Consider the following 14,660-nt stretch of genomic DNA (forward strand, 5'->3'; position numbering starts at 1 on the left):
ATTGCTGAGTTGTTTTTTTTTCATTGTTCTTTACTTCTGTGGCTGTTGGCTTCTTTCATATTTATAACGAGCCCCTCATTCCCCTCCCCTTGTTTGCGTAATTACTTAGCGAGGGCCTCGGTTCTGGCAGCCTTGATGCCATAGGAAGCATAAGAGGGTTCTCACGCAGCTTCCACCCTCTCCGTTCGATGAAGTTCTACGTCACACCTGCGGTAACTCAGGACGTTCTACGTCCGTCGCTTATGAACGTGGGTGGCGCTGGTGAACACTCTCAAGGTTAGGTTACTTGTAAACATAAATACCCCCGAAAACAGAAGATTTGACAGCCGTCGCCGTAGCTCAGCGGTAGAGCACCGGACGCGTAATTCGGAGGTCGTGGGTTCGGGTCCCACCGGCGGCATGTGGTTGTTTTTTCTTCTGCTTTTCTAATCAATTAGCTTTAAGCGATAACATATTCAGTTATATTCTAAATTGGTCAACACCACAAAATAAATAAATAAACTAAAAAAACCCCTGTGCCCCTTTGTTTCTGTGGCTGTTGGCTTCTTTCATATGTTCTATTACTGTTATGTTAGTTTTTTGCTATGTAATCTGCCGCGTCTCTTTTTTTGTGCTCTTGCCCCTCCTGCTTGGACCCATCTTAGGGTCTGCAGTATTCTGTATATAAATAAAATACATAAAGATAAATAGTGGGGAAGACGCTAATACATCTCAGAAGCTATTTAATACGGAAAAAAGAACGGCATGAACGTTTTGAGATGTTTTTGGTAGCTGACTCTGAGTAGTGGGAGTAATATTTCTAAATTCTAGGCTTCATTACGGAGCATGGGCCGATGGTCTGCACTGCAATAGCACTATTGCGATTCCTGGCGAATACAGGCGAGAAATGTGATGGAAGCATTTCACAGATACCGGCTGCGCCGGTGACGTAACCAGCATTCGACTGCAAAGGAAGCGGAAAGTCGTCCACGTGTTTCTCCCGATAGTGAAGCTGCCGGAAATCCTTGTGATGTCCCCTACCGCCGTTCGTCAACAAATAGAGATAGCAGTTCTCGTTTTATCCTAGTTTTTTTTTAATGCGAAGCCGTTACTAGTCCCATTACCACAAACGACGGTGGCGTGTGAGTGTGCCCATGCTAGCAGATGACACAAAACTCCAGCTAAAGAAAAATAGACTGACGGAATCAAGCGGCCGTGTGACGCACACAGCAAGGCCAGAACCGCAACTTCAGACAACCAAATAAAGTTCATTCATCGATTTACCTTGTTAACGTCGTCGTTCACGTATTTTTGATAATTATGCAGGAGATATCCGTGAATTACGCACTAGGGAGCTATTTGTGAAGCATGACATGATCCCGGCCAACTAAATATACTTGTATAAAATAATTCTACAGATACACGCCACACACATATACAAAGATATCGGCGTAGCAGTTGATCACCGGCACGGTTTCAGACATCACAGAAGGTGGCTTCTGAAAGATAGAACAAACTACGGTAAACAGTCATTGACGTACCAAGCATTCAATGCTCTAAACAAACGCGAAGGCATAATAAATTGGACAGATAGCCCTGCTAAATTAAAAAGAATGTACAGGACTTTCCTTATGGCAACCGTATGCGTTATGTAGATTGCTCCATACTGTTTTTATTATATTATGAGCTTTTCTCCCTGATTTACTGTTTTTCTGTTTTGTACGAAGTGCGTACTGCAGCAACAGTGCTCACTGAATACCTGTAATGCGCGGTAATGTTTACGAAGTTTTTCTGGGCATATCGTTTCTTTCGTTAACTGTGTTTATGTGCAGTATTGCTTGCTTTTTTTCTCCTTCTATGTGAAGTGCACCGTTTTGCGACGCTGTACGAACCAAACGGGTGCAGAGACTTCGTCAGGCTATATTAGCCTTTTGGCTTTGTCTCCGTAGGAAATGCCCTGAAATAAAATGTTTTTGATTGATTGACATATAATCACCAATGGCCGAGCTTCATGTGGAGCCAGTTTTCTTGACAACATTCGCACCAAAACTGTGACGCAACGGTTCGTTTTACCTAATTCCGCTGGGTGTCGTAAGATTTTTTGTTACATATATAACACACATGTGCTAGTGAAGTTCTAGGACAGTTTGAGACAAGGATTCGAACCGATGGTATATGCACCTTCAATAGTATGGTTTGCCGGACTCTACCCTTTCCCTTATGGCGCGGTTGAGGTGTCAACTGAGGTGTGAGCCAGTTGCTGCGCCATTTCTTTGCCTAAAAAATGAAATTTCGTATGAAATTATGATGCAACCGTTCGTCGTACAGCGTTATGGGTGGTGTGTGTGTGTGTGTGTGTGGGTAGCTGTCATTGCAGGCAGGGATAGTAACGCATTTGCGTTCCCACAAGTAAGCAGTCTTAAGCGTAATAAGGGAGTAATTACTCATTGGCATCCACCCAAGCGCAGCCAAACGGCTACAAAGGAAAGCTATACAGTTTTCTCAGAAACTTCGTAGTTAAAGAAAAATTCGTCCTGGTCCGGGGTTCGAACCCGGGACCACCGCTACACCGGAGCAGTCGCTCTACCAACTGAGCTAACCGGGACGGCAAGCTTATGGTAGGGCGAGAGCGAATTGATCAATAACTTTTTTTTTCTTTAACTACGAAGTTTCTGAGAAAACTGTATAGCTTTCCTTTGTAGCCGTATGGCTGTGCTTGGGTGGATGCCAATGAGTAATTACTCCCTTATTACAAATTTACTCCACCTTGGGGGTTTCCCCTAAACATTTGACCAACAGTCTTAAGCGTATCTGCCGAATTTCGTAGCGACCAACATTGGCCGTATTCTCGCCGTTTCGCTGTGGCCGGTGGCCAAACCGCGAGCTGAGCCGTTGCCTAGCAACCGCCGCAGCTGGCAGCGCCGCTCGCCACGCCGTCAGGTATGATTGATGTCAGTGGAGGAGCCGATGAAACCGCGTTGCAACAACAGAAGGAGGAGCCGGCGTTGCGTTGTATATATAGAAGGGGCGGCTTGGTGCGATTCGTCGCAGATATGGAAAGTGAGCCGGAGAGACTAAAAGAATCCAGGCTTCTTCGTCGGAGCGAAACCAAGAGGAGGCAGTGAGCCGAGGAGACGGAGTAAGAACGAGCCGCACGCCTCGCGACGCGTCGTAAGCACGAAGCGGCCAGGCGAGTGCATTCAGATGAGCATGGTTCGTCGTCTTGTTCGGCATCTCGTGCCAGGGCCGCGGATCAACGACGGAGTGAAACCAGGAGGAGGCAGCGAGCTGCGGAGACAGAAGAAGAACGAGCTAAACAATAAGATTGACCGTAACTCTCGCTACGCACATCCAGGCATAACTGAGTTAAGCCTCAGCCACTTTCTTTTGCGCCGCCCCTTTATGCTTTGAACGTAGTTAGCACGTTATCATTGAAATTCTTTTTTTTAAGCATATGTAAGCGAAGTTTCCTGCGCGTAGAGCGTCTCATTTATGAAAAAAAACAAAACAGAAAGAATAGTTTTATGTTTCGCGCTTCTTAAGATTAAAAAAGAAACCATCCATCGCCTCCACAACAAAATTTTCAGCCTGGGGATCGTACGTAGACAGGGCATATTTAAAAATAGCACAGTGAACATACTTGCACAGAGTCGCAAAGATCGAGGTAATCTCACATACCACAGTCGAATAAGGAATTCGGTTCTTTATCACCAGGAACATTTGCTTGAATGCACTGTTAAGAAGAGGTACTTTCATATAATTAAAATGCTGCTTTCATTTAATACAGGAAAACAAGAAAATTTTCGAACTTTTTCAACTAACTTGAACCTAGAGGCACTCGTCGCAGATTTGAAGGTCATGGCAGCGAAAAGGTAGAAAAAAGTTTTTATTGGACAGATATCACCACCCCCGTAACGTTAGCCAATAGGATAACATAAATGACTTCACTTTTGTTTAATTGTTCAGGAAGTTATTACGATCCTGACTTCGGAAGGTTGCTTTTAATCAAAAAGAAAAATTCGGCCCCGATTTCAAAATTGTTTATCACCACTGAGCGCTTGATTCGAAAATTCGGGGGCACTTAAGATCCGCCTTAAGAGTACGAAGAGATAACGACAGGGCCAATTCACCGGCCTGCAGTCCTGTTTGCAATTAACTTCGCAGACACGGAGACATCATATATTTTATTTTTCTTGTCTGTAATTTGTTTTTATTTCTTAAATTAACCGCAAGGCACTTCTTTTGAGCAAAATACTCACAAGACCACCTGGATAATATGGAATATGTCGATGCATTTCATAATGCTATACACATTTTCAACACCGGGAGCGGCATCTTTCAGTCAAAAGTCTCAAACCAGGTGGCAAGAAGCCAAGAGTAATTTGCTGGCGGCGAGAGTAACGCACCACTCAATGTTGCCCATTCTGTGTGGACTGCATGGGAAGCTGGCATATCGCTATGAGCAATGACTACGAATGCATGCATGGCGGGTGTGTGTGATTGTTTTCCCCTTGACTGTCAATTGAAGTGTTGTTTCCGTCGCAGATAAAAACTGAAAGCGGAATTCTTTCTTATTCTACATTTGTGAGGCCACAGTGGTTAGGATGGTCGACTACTTTGTTTCAACAAGGTAGATGACTGTGCTAAAGGATGCGGGATCGAATCCCGACCGCGGCCGCCGCTTATCAACAGAGGTGAAAAGCAAAGCAAAGCGCCCATGTGCTGTGCGATGTCAGCGCATGTAAAAGAACCCCAGGTTGTAGAAATTTCTGTAGCCCTCAGCTACAGCGTATCTCACAGCCCGAGTCGCTGTGGGAAGTTGAACCCCATAAACCTAAACAAACTTTTGCATCCCACCGCACCATTATCCTTCCCATGGCCTGACGGTAGGAATGAAAATTGCCCAAAAGCGAGGCTTTTTTCACTAGACGGACTGCGATACAGGGCACGTTATCCATGCCATAGCTTTGTTGAAATCCAACATAGTGATTCTGTACACCCTTCTAATTACAGCTGAAAGCGACGACAGAAGTTGATTGCCGCTAGATGATGCTCTCTGCTGGGATTCAAAATGGCAAGCGCGTTTTTTTCTTATTGACAGTGACATGACTGCCGATTATTATACGCTGCAGGGAGCTCATCCACTCAATGCACTCGCTTACATTTCTCCTAAATATAACCCGCATGAAACAATAATCTGAATTAATCAGCGTCACGGGTATAGCAACTTTAAGATCACAAATTCTCTTTCTCGGCTTCTTTAGAAGTAAAAAACAATACGCAGTATCGTGCCAGCCCAAAATGATGGCTTGCGGTTAAACGTCTCAAAGCGACTCAAGGTAAGAAACACGCCGTATTGGAGACGCCATCGAATTGTAACCGCCGCAGCCTTGATCAAACCTGCGTCTTTAAGGTCAGCAGCTGAGCATTCTTGGAAGCTGCATCATCCAAGCAAGATGCAGAAAATCGTATGGAGTGAATATTTATTGCAACTAAATTGTATAAGCAGTCATCTTACCACCGATATCAATAAGCCCGGTTGGCTGGGTCCCCGTCGCGCACGACGGTGGGGTGTCAACAGCTGAATGCGCAGGTGCTATCGAGCAATTGCTCACTGTGAACAAAACGGCCCGTTTTTCATATATTCACAAGCGCAAGTCTTCTTCAAAGTCCTAGGGCACAAAAAATGGTCGTATCAGCATCGAAGCGGGGATTTCTTTCTCCCAAAACAAGGCGAGAAGCAACAAAAACACACGTAAACAATCGCAGACACACGAATGCGACGAACTTCTTGCAGTCCAACATGGCGTCGCCCGCATCCTTGCTTTTCCCACCGGGGATTCAAAAATGGGAGCGTCTTGGAAGCTTTTTGAAAAGGTCCATACAACCCTTCGAAATCCGGAAATTTACCGGTGATGTGCTGGGGGATTGACACCGAGGTCCTCACCGCGTGAGGAGGAAGTGGGAGACTACAAGGGAAGCCTTCAGGAGAAGCAGTAAACTTGAAGATATATTTTACTTATTTGCAACATAAACAGAGAGACCAAAAGTCGGAAATGAAGCGCTCTGAAACACGCCAGATTGCGCCTTAAATACAGTTGACATTACCCAGGCACCTAGCCAGGGAATTTGGTAGCTGGTAGAGAGTCCAATGGTCCTTTAGCCTCTTCATAGGCTCCGCCTTCACCAGGTGACCACGCACACATCACAGAAATATGTGCCGGCAAGGAGGAATCCTAGCGCCTTGCAGTCGAGGACTGCGGTTTACCACGGGCCGACCGGGTCCAAAAGGACGTTGGCTCATTCTGCGGCGATCCCTACCGTGGGAAACGAGTTCTGACGGTTCACACCGGTGAACTCTTCAGGAAGGAAGGACGAATTAGCGGTGTCCATCCCCACTTTGTCGGGCCGCTCAGGTGCAAGCGGGCGGTGGTTTGGCGCCGCTGTTGCCGCCTCTCGGGATTCCTCCGCCGCTCCACGGGAGAGCACAGTGCGGGAGAAGCGCCGCATTCCACATCACCGGCGGAAAGGATTAGATATGCCTTTGTTCACGGCGTAGCCGTCGCCAGAAGTCGCCCCCATGCCAACGTTTCTTGTGTCTTCTCCGAACAACAGCGCCTGTTGCCAAGGTAGCTCGATGGCGCCTGCCTGGCTCGTCTGTTCCCGCTGTCTGGGCCTCCGATCACAACAGCCCGTCCACCGCCAAGAAGACGCCACGAAGTTGTTGCGGCTGGTCGGTGCATCACCAATGGGCGTCAGAGTCATAGTCGGCCTCGTAGCAAAGTCAGACCACTTGACCTGCACAGCTGGCAATGGTCCTCAACGGAACATTAGCAATCAGATCTGAGCTGAGCCCCTATTTTCGGCAAGGCAGGACGCGGCCATCCCCTGAACGCCGTCAGGTCTTTAATTCTGAGTCACATAGCTGGAAATTTGGGTGATTTAGGCCTGGCTTATAGCACACGCCCGGAGTGGGCTGAATCAAAACTAGTTCGTCTTTTTCCTTTTCTTTTAGCGAGAGACATGCGTCTCAAGTTTGGTAAGGAGCCACTCCTTGTTTAAAGCAATGAGGTACATGTGCAGAAACAAAAAAAAATAACGGGAGTTTTTCTCAAGCATTAGTGCTTTTCACGCAAGATTATAAAGGGAAGCTACGACTGAGACCGTCGGCATTCCGTTTTTCCCGCCCCTTCCGATAGCCGATCTTGAAGTTGTGCTCTTGATGCCCTAGCTCCAGTGTAAAAGTCTCCCATTCTTTGGTGGCATATTTCCAAGCCACGTTAACGGGCAGTGATCAGTTTCTATAGCGAACCTTGAACCTGCCAAGTAGGACCTCAGTCTCTCGGTGGCGCAGACCAAACAGGCACATTCTTTTTCGGCCTGTTCCCTTGTGGTCAACTTTCGGCTGACAAACAAAACCGGATGCTCTGCTCCAAGCTCGTCGTTCCGGCTGAACACTGCTCCCACGCCCCTGTCTCTAGCATCGCACTGTAGGACGAAGGGGCGGTCATACGCGGGGCTCTCAGAACAAGTTCCCCTATTAATGCCGCCTTTAAGGCCCTGAAAGAGCTTTCCTTAGCATCGTCCCAAACCACCCGAACCGGCTGTGCCTTTCTTAGAGTGTCCGTCGGCGGACTAGCGATTTCCGAGTAGTTAGGGATATACTTCTGGTTTGGTTTATGGGGTTTAACGTCCCAAAGCGGCTAAGGCTATGAGAGACGCCGTAGTGGAGGGCTCTGATAATAACCGGTTAAACCTAGGAATGCTCGTATATCGGTCTTAGTCACTGGTCGGCGCTACTCCTGGTTTGCTTGCACCTTTGCGTTCTGCTCCGATAGCATGCCCTAATGATTCCACCTAAGCTTTTGAAACCTGGCGCTCCTCCGCCCTGTCTGTGAGGCAGGCTTTCTGTACCTGGGTCAATGCCTCCCACAAATGACGCAAATGATCATCCCAGCTGTGCGAGAAAACCGCTATGTCATCGAGGTGAGGAAGCGCAAAGTCTCCCGCCCCCCCCCCCCCCCCCCCCCCCTGAGAACACGATCCATTAAGCAGGACAAGCAAAAGGGGGTGTTTTTTAGCCCAAAGCAAAACGGTCAGAAAGTAGACAGGGGCGAGATAAACGCCGCGTAACGGCTCGCTCGTTCTATCAGGTGTACTTGCCGGGATACCCGCGTTAAGTCAAGGGTTGACACATAGGCTGCCTGGCCAACAGTCTCCACTCTTTCGTATAAATTAGGAATTCAATACATCTGGTCGCTTGTTATGATATTTAGCCGGTGGTAAATAATGTAAGGTCTCGGATCCTTGCCAGGCACCTGCACTAGCACGAGAGGAGACGCGTATACACTTTCTGATGGAACAATAATTCCCAGCTCTAGCATCCGTTTATTTCACAAGCTAAAATTTCCTTCTGCTGCGGCGAGACTCGATACGGGCTAGAGCGAATGGCTTGGTGTGATATTAGTTCAATGTCGTGTTCTATCAAATCAGTCCTCCCTGACTGGTCCGAAAAAACAGCCTGGAACTCGTACAGTAGTCTCTCCAGGTCTTCCCGTTTTTGTGCGCTCACGCTCTCCACTGCACGAATCCTCTCGAGCAGGTTTTTTAAGGGGTGTGATTCGGCCTCGCCCCCTGAAAACACAAATTCTGTCTCCACTTCTTTCTGTTCATTTAGTGCAAGGTGGACAATGGCTTCACGTTCCTTGTAAGGTTTCATGAGATTAGAGTGATAAACCCTCGTTTCCTTTCTCCGGCCTGCCATCTTAACCGTATAGTTAACGTCGGATAGCGTGTCAACTACTTCGGCTGACCCTTCGCACTGAACAGCGAGCTTGTTTGCCCGTGAAGCACCTAAAATCAACATTTTGTCGCCCACAGCAAACGTTCGTTGGCGCGCACTACGGCCATACTACCACTTGGCTATTTGCGGCGCGGACTTTATGTTATTCGCTACCATCTCCTGGCACGAGTGGAACCGATCAACCAAGCTCAGCACATATTCCGCCATGGTAGCATCGTCGCCGGTTCCCTCCCTAGTCTCCCTTAACATCCGAAGGGGAGATCTCCGCGATCACCCGTAAACCAGCTCCGCCGGACTGAAGCCCGTGGCCTCATGCGGCACTGAACAGAGAGCAAACATAGATGCGGGCAGGCAAGCTTCCCAGTCCTTATGATGCTCATAGCACATAGCTCTTAGCACGCGCTTCAAAACCGAATGCCATGATTCGACGCTGTTGCTCTAAGGATGTGTGGCCAAGCTATCAACTATGCGTATCCCGCATTTCAGAGCTCAGCTCTTAGGCTCCCGTTTCTGCGTTTCGCGGCGTCGCCGACGCCGCTGGGGGGAACGCGACAGGCTTCTGGCACTCACGACGTAATCTTCAATGTGAACTGCCTTGGCCAAGCGAGATTCACGAATGATGAAACATATGTCCTTGATGTCAGCCCATGATGGAAGGTAGCCAATGTAGACGTCCTTCAGGGCGTTGTTCAGCGCCATGGAACGGAAGAATGCGCAGCACTCGTCGTTCGAAAGCCCCACGAGGTCTAGAGCGAGAGTCGAGAGCGCGGTATTGTTTTGTAGCGCTTAGAGCCAGGGATCAATCCTAGCGGCGGCGTCTCCGAGGAAAATATTCAGTAAGTCGGGCATAGAGGGAAAGGCGCGGCGTCGTGGGCCCGTGACCCTGAGGTCCCGCAGGGAGCAGTTTCGAGCGACTATTTCGGTGAAGAGGGCGTTCTGCTCGGCGCAGGAGATAGAGTAGATATCGGTGTGGACGACCAGCTCCTCCAGCGTCTTCGCCGCCAGGATGGCCATCACCAAGGACTGTAGGCCTCTCATGGGGAGGAGGGGCGTGACCATAGTCAGCTTCTTGAGCGCAGAGCCTTCCTTACCCAAGTAGACGGCGAAGCAGTCCAGGAGGACCAAGCTGTCCGACGTGAAAACAGACGCTCCGACGGTCAACTCGCTGACGGTGTTGTTCTGCAGCAGCATGTCGAACAATTGCTGGGCGAAGTCACTGCACATCTTCAGAGCTCCAACATCCAGGGTAGTAAGAAAGGTTCTCTTTCGTTGCAATGGGGCTTCAAACGGTGGCATACTGACCAAGGACGTGCATTTTGGCGGGAAAGCTGCGTCATTTTTTCCCGAGGGGCTGGCAAGCTTTCTCAAGACCTCAACCACATTCGTTTCCCAGTACGGGATGCAAGGGATGTACGAGATAATCAGGTTCCTGACACTGCGTTTGTTTTCAAGTATCCTGAGAACTAGTGGGTTAATCGCGAGCACGAAATTTAGCTCTATGGACACGATGCAGCGGTGCTGCGCGATTACGTCGTGGATAATATTAACAGCGAGGATTTCACGTTCACTCTGCTCTTGCAACCACAGCCCTGTGAGCCGAATTCCCGGTGGACTGGCAATGCCCAGATCACCGACGCCTTCTTCCTCTCTTATTTCAAGGCCCACGTGCCACAAAACCTCGTTGTACTCCACGATGCTTTGAGTCAACTGACATACTGGATCTTCTTCGCTTCTCGTGCAGGGCACGAGGAGTGGCGGACGTTTTGCTGGCGTGAACAGAGGTGTAAATGGATGATGCATTTAGTGATGGGTACTGGAGCTCTTCCTGCAAGATGCAGATTGGAGTTCCGAGCAGATCCCACTTGAAGGCTGCCGAAAAAAGTTACAAGGCGTTACAAGGCATGGTTCGATCCCCAATGTCGCCGGGCACACATCGTTTTCCAATGGGCACCTGGCCTGATGTTCGGTTTAGCTTGGAAGAAATGCTTGAGCAATGGGTGTCTGACTCCACGTTATGTAACGAAAAATAACTTGTGCCTTGTCGCTCTGGCCGAAGCTGACTTTTCTCCTTAAAAAATCATTTTCATACACAGCTTAAGGAGGTTAACAGGTTAAGGAGGTTAACAGGAGGTTAAAGTGCTAGGTTAATATAGTGGATATGAAAAAGGGGATATAACCTAGTAAGCCACGATCGGCTGCTGGATGTCCATAGCATGTCTGATTCAGTCTTTGCATACTCTATAGGCGTCCAGGTATAAATCCCAGGTACTAAGAGCAGGTACTAAGAGGAGTACAAAGGGATACTAGGTACTAAGAACAGAGCTAAAAACACGTCTAACTGCACATCTGTGGAAGCGTTTCATGCATTTATTCATAAATTGATTTTATCCTAAGACTTCATCATTCAATTACGCGAGTGTGTGCACACTTTTGTGGCGTGTATTGGTGTTCCACGTGTTGTTCGAATAGCCCCGTTATCTGATTAGGGCATACCTCTCCTGTACTCATTAAAGTCTCCCTCTCTCTCCCGTTGTACGTCTTGCCTGCAATAATGCCTTCGGCCGCTGCAGGAATCCTTCAATAAAGAATAAAGATATGCCCTCAGCATAAAAATCTGCCAGGTCACTTTGACGGTTAATAGCGCGAAGGGGGCGTTTACAAATAACAATGATGTTAGAGATATTGTCACCAGGCATCGTTATGTTTTCTTACATGTTTAACATATTTTGAGTTCTTAATGCAAAAATGCATTCACACGAAATTTTCTTCGCATGAGAACGTTTTCGAGGATAATCCAGGAAGAACTCTCATCCTTTGTGCAAGGAGACAGGGCACCTGAATCAAGATGACCTTCACTGAAGGCTTCTGCTTCGTTCCTTAAAGACCGCAACTGCGAAAAAGCTTTCTGCTATCCACATTGTCCAGTGCAAATGTGTCTGCCGTAACGAAGGGATTGACTCAGCAGCACATGCGCAAGAGGAGGCGGTGTGAATAAGCAAAAGACATTAGTGACGCACTATTCAACTGAAACGAAACTAAATACCTGGCCCCCAAATCTGATTAGGAAACACGGCGAATACATCAAGCGAGCTTTGCATTGTCGTACCACTTTTAAAAACATTCATTGAAACTTCGTACTTCATCATGGAACGGGCACAAAATAATGAACGGAATAAACACTGAATTAAAATTTTAGGGCAGACAGCTGTTTTTCTAGCAAACTGTGCGATCCTGATAATTCAGAATCCTTTCATGTAAATCTCGTCGTTTTTGTCATGTCGTGAACAGCTACACGAAAAATGCCTGCTGCTAGAATTGTTTGGCAGATCATTGAAACAAACATGTCATATTCTAGAGACCATTAGGTGCAGCTACCCGAAAACCCGAAGTTTTCGTTTCGACTAGCCGCCCAGTATTTAGTCGCTCCATGGGAGTTCATTCCAGGATCAACGAATTGCGAGCCGTTTGAATCCTCAGCACCTCAAATTAAGCATTTTCGATTTACATTTGAGTAGGCTGGTCTAAATAATACAGAGCCAAAGTCAGGGGGTCTCGAGGGTCTCAGACACTCCACCAGTATTGACAAGGGACCTCAGACCTCCGCACTAGAATGTAGGGACTCCTGAATCCGAAGCAGGCAACACTTTTTCATTCTTTTTGTCAGGGGTGGTCGGAACATTTCTGCTCTGTCGTGCGGAAAATTTCAGCGTGATTTTTAGTGACAGTCATCAACATGTTATCTGAATCCTAAGACGAAGAAAAACAAAAACCCGGCAGCATTGCACAAACACTGGAAGAAAAAGGCGAACACCTGCCCTCACACCACGAGTCATTGCAGAGCTCGCCACTCAACTGAAAGGCTACACAACAGCACAAAAGCATTGAGCACCACCTTTAAGAATAATTGCTCCCCTTTGTGTAAAACGATGTGCAAAATAGCCCGCCAACCCCTTTCTCTCTCTTCCTTTTATGCGTAGCATATTCCAATCACTCAGTTCAGCCCTTGGGCGCGGCCGAGCAGCCACCAAACCACGTGACGTGACGTCACGACAGCCGGAGGAAAAACCGTAGGTAAAGATGATGGCAATTCTTGGTGAGAATTGCAAACACAATAAAAAGGAAAGGAAATAAACAAAAAACAGAACAAACAAAAAAGAGAAAAACAAAGGGAAAAGAAAAAACAAAAAGAAAGAAAGAGAAGGGGAAAAAAACAAAAAAACGGCTGAGCATGGTGGCGGTTGCCACCACCCCGCTTCACAGGGGGCGCTCCTATCCATCCATCCATCCATCCATCCATACGTCACGGGGGAAAAGCTGCTGAGAAAATCGAGTGCCGCCAGGCAATACCTCGCGCAAAAAGACCGCGCAATATGCAACGCATTCTTGGCTTAACCAAGCTAAGCCTGGGCATCATTTTTTATTTCCCTCTCTGCTTTTGTTCAAATCCTTAGTTAGCCCCTTCTAGGGAGCCAGACATTAGGCACTGCTAACTATTGATTTCCAACTCCGCACAAAATAGGGATTGCGGGTGAGGAATTTTTGAGCGAGGAAAGAAGCTCAGAAGAGCTTTGAAAGCTGCGACTTCGTGTGGGGCCGGATAGCTTAATCTCACCCTCAAAATTTCTTCTACTGGAGTGCGGTCTACGAAAGCAAGGCGACGGCTTCCAGCAGGGTGCGAATGGCAAGCACCCGCCGGGGTGGCTCAGTGGTTAGGGTGCTTGGCTACTAAGCCGGAATTTTCGGGTTCGAACCCTACCGCGGCGGCCGTGTTTCGATGGAGGCGAAACGCAAAAGGCGCCCGTGTGATGTGCGATGTCAGTTCACGTTAAAGATCTCCAGGTGGTCGAAATTATTGTAGCGTGCGCTACATTGGCCTAGGTTGAGCAGTTTCGCGTGGCTCCTGGAGAGCCGTGCTGCGCATGCGCGAGGAGCAAGTGACGTCACTACGCACAACTGGCGTGCCTTACCGCACGCGCTCGCCTTCCTTTCCTTAAAATGATCGGAGTGTTTAACGTTGACGGTGCCAACGCCAATGACCACAATGAACGTCGACGGCCTATGGCTGCAGCGCAGCGTTTCTGGCTCAACCTTGTCAACGCCTGCAGCCCACATGTCTCTCTCATCACCCCACGTACCTATAAGCACGATTGAGGCGCCCACTGAGCAAGGAAGCCATTACGCGCACTTCGTTTCCTTAAAATGATCGGAGTGTAAAACGTGGTCAATGCCAACGCCAATGAACACAACGAACGCCGACGGCCTATGGCTTCAGCACGGCACCTAAGGCAAAACGTAGTCAATGATAACGCATGCAGCGCACACCTTTCACTACCGCCACTTAGCTTATAGAATGGTTGAGGTGTTCACTGTTACAAGAGGGCAGTTATGCACCTTGCCTCTGGTTCAGGTGTCCACCGAGATGTGGACACCTCGTTGTTGTTGTTGCGACTGAGAGAAGGATGAAAGAAAATTGCACGGGCCTGCTAACTGGCTCTAGCCAATCCACCACCGCTGCCACGTGTATATCGGGGAGAGTTAAAAGAACAGAGGAAAGAGAAAAAGAAAAGAACAGACGCGTGTAGCAGCAACAACCGCGTCCGCCAAAGCGGACGCTGGCTGAAAAACAGGTAAGCGGCCGTAGCCGCGCTTCGTCACCACCTCCTCTGACACCTCGCCCTCACCTCACGTTACATATATCTTTGCATAGCAGAGGTAGCCAATGCCAATTTTTTTGCAGACCTCCACTACGCACCTCCCTCCTTTCTTCTTTCAGTCCCTCCTTTACCCCTTCCCTTACCGCGCGGTTGTGGGGTCCACCGAGAAATCGGAGACAGTAACTGCGCCATTTCCTTTCCTAAAAAAACAACTTTGAGTTTTC

General features: G+C 48.2%; 1 protein-coding gene and 1 pseudogene across 1 annotated transcript in view; both read right to left on the reverse strand.

Moving 5' to 3' along the window:
* LOC149333827 (toll-like receptor Tollo) overlaps positions 1 to 14,660 on the reverse strand; it is an 87,353-nt gene that overhangs the window by 38,802 nt on the left and 33,891 nt on the right. The window lies entirely within an intron of this gene.
* LOC149333828 (uncharacterized) lies at positions 9,272 to 10,582 on the reverse strand (annotated as a pseudogene).

Source organism: Amblyomma mixtum, chromosome 8, assembly GCF_055824585.1.
Source record: "Amblyomma mixtum isolate Tamu chromosome 8, ASM5582458v1, whole genome shotgun sequence".
NCBI lineage: Eukaryota > Metazoa > Arthropoda > Arachnida > Ixodida > Ixodidae > Amblyomma > Amblyomma mixtum.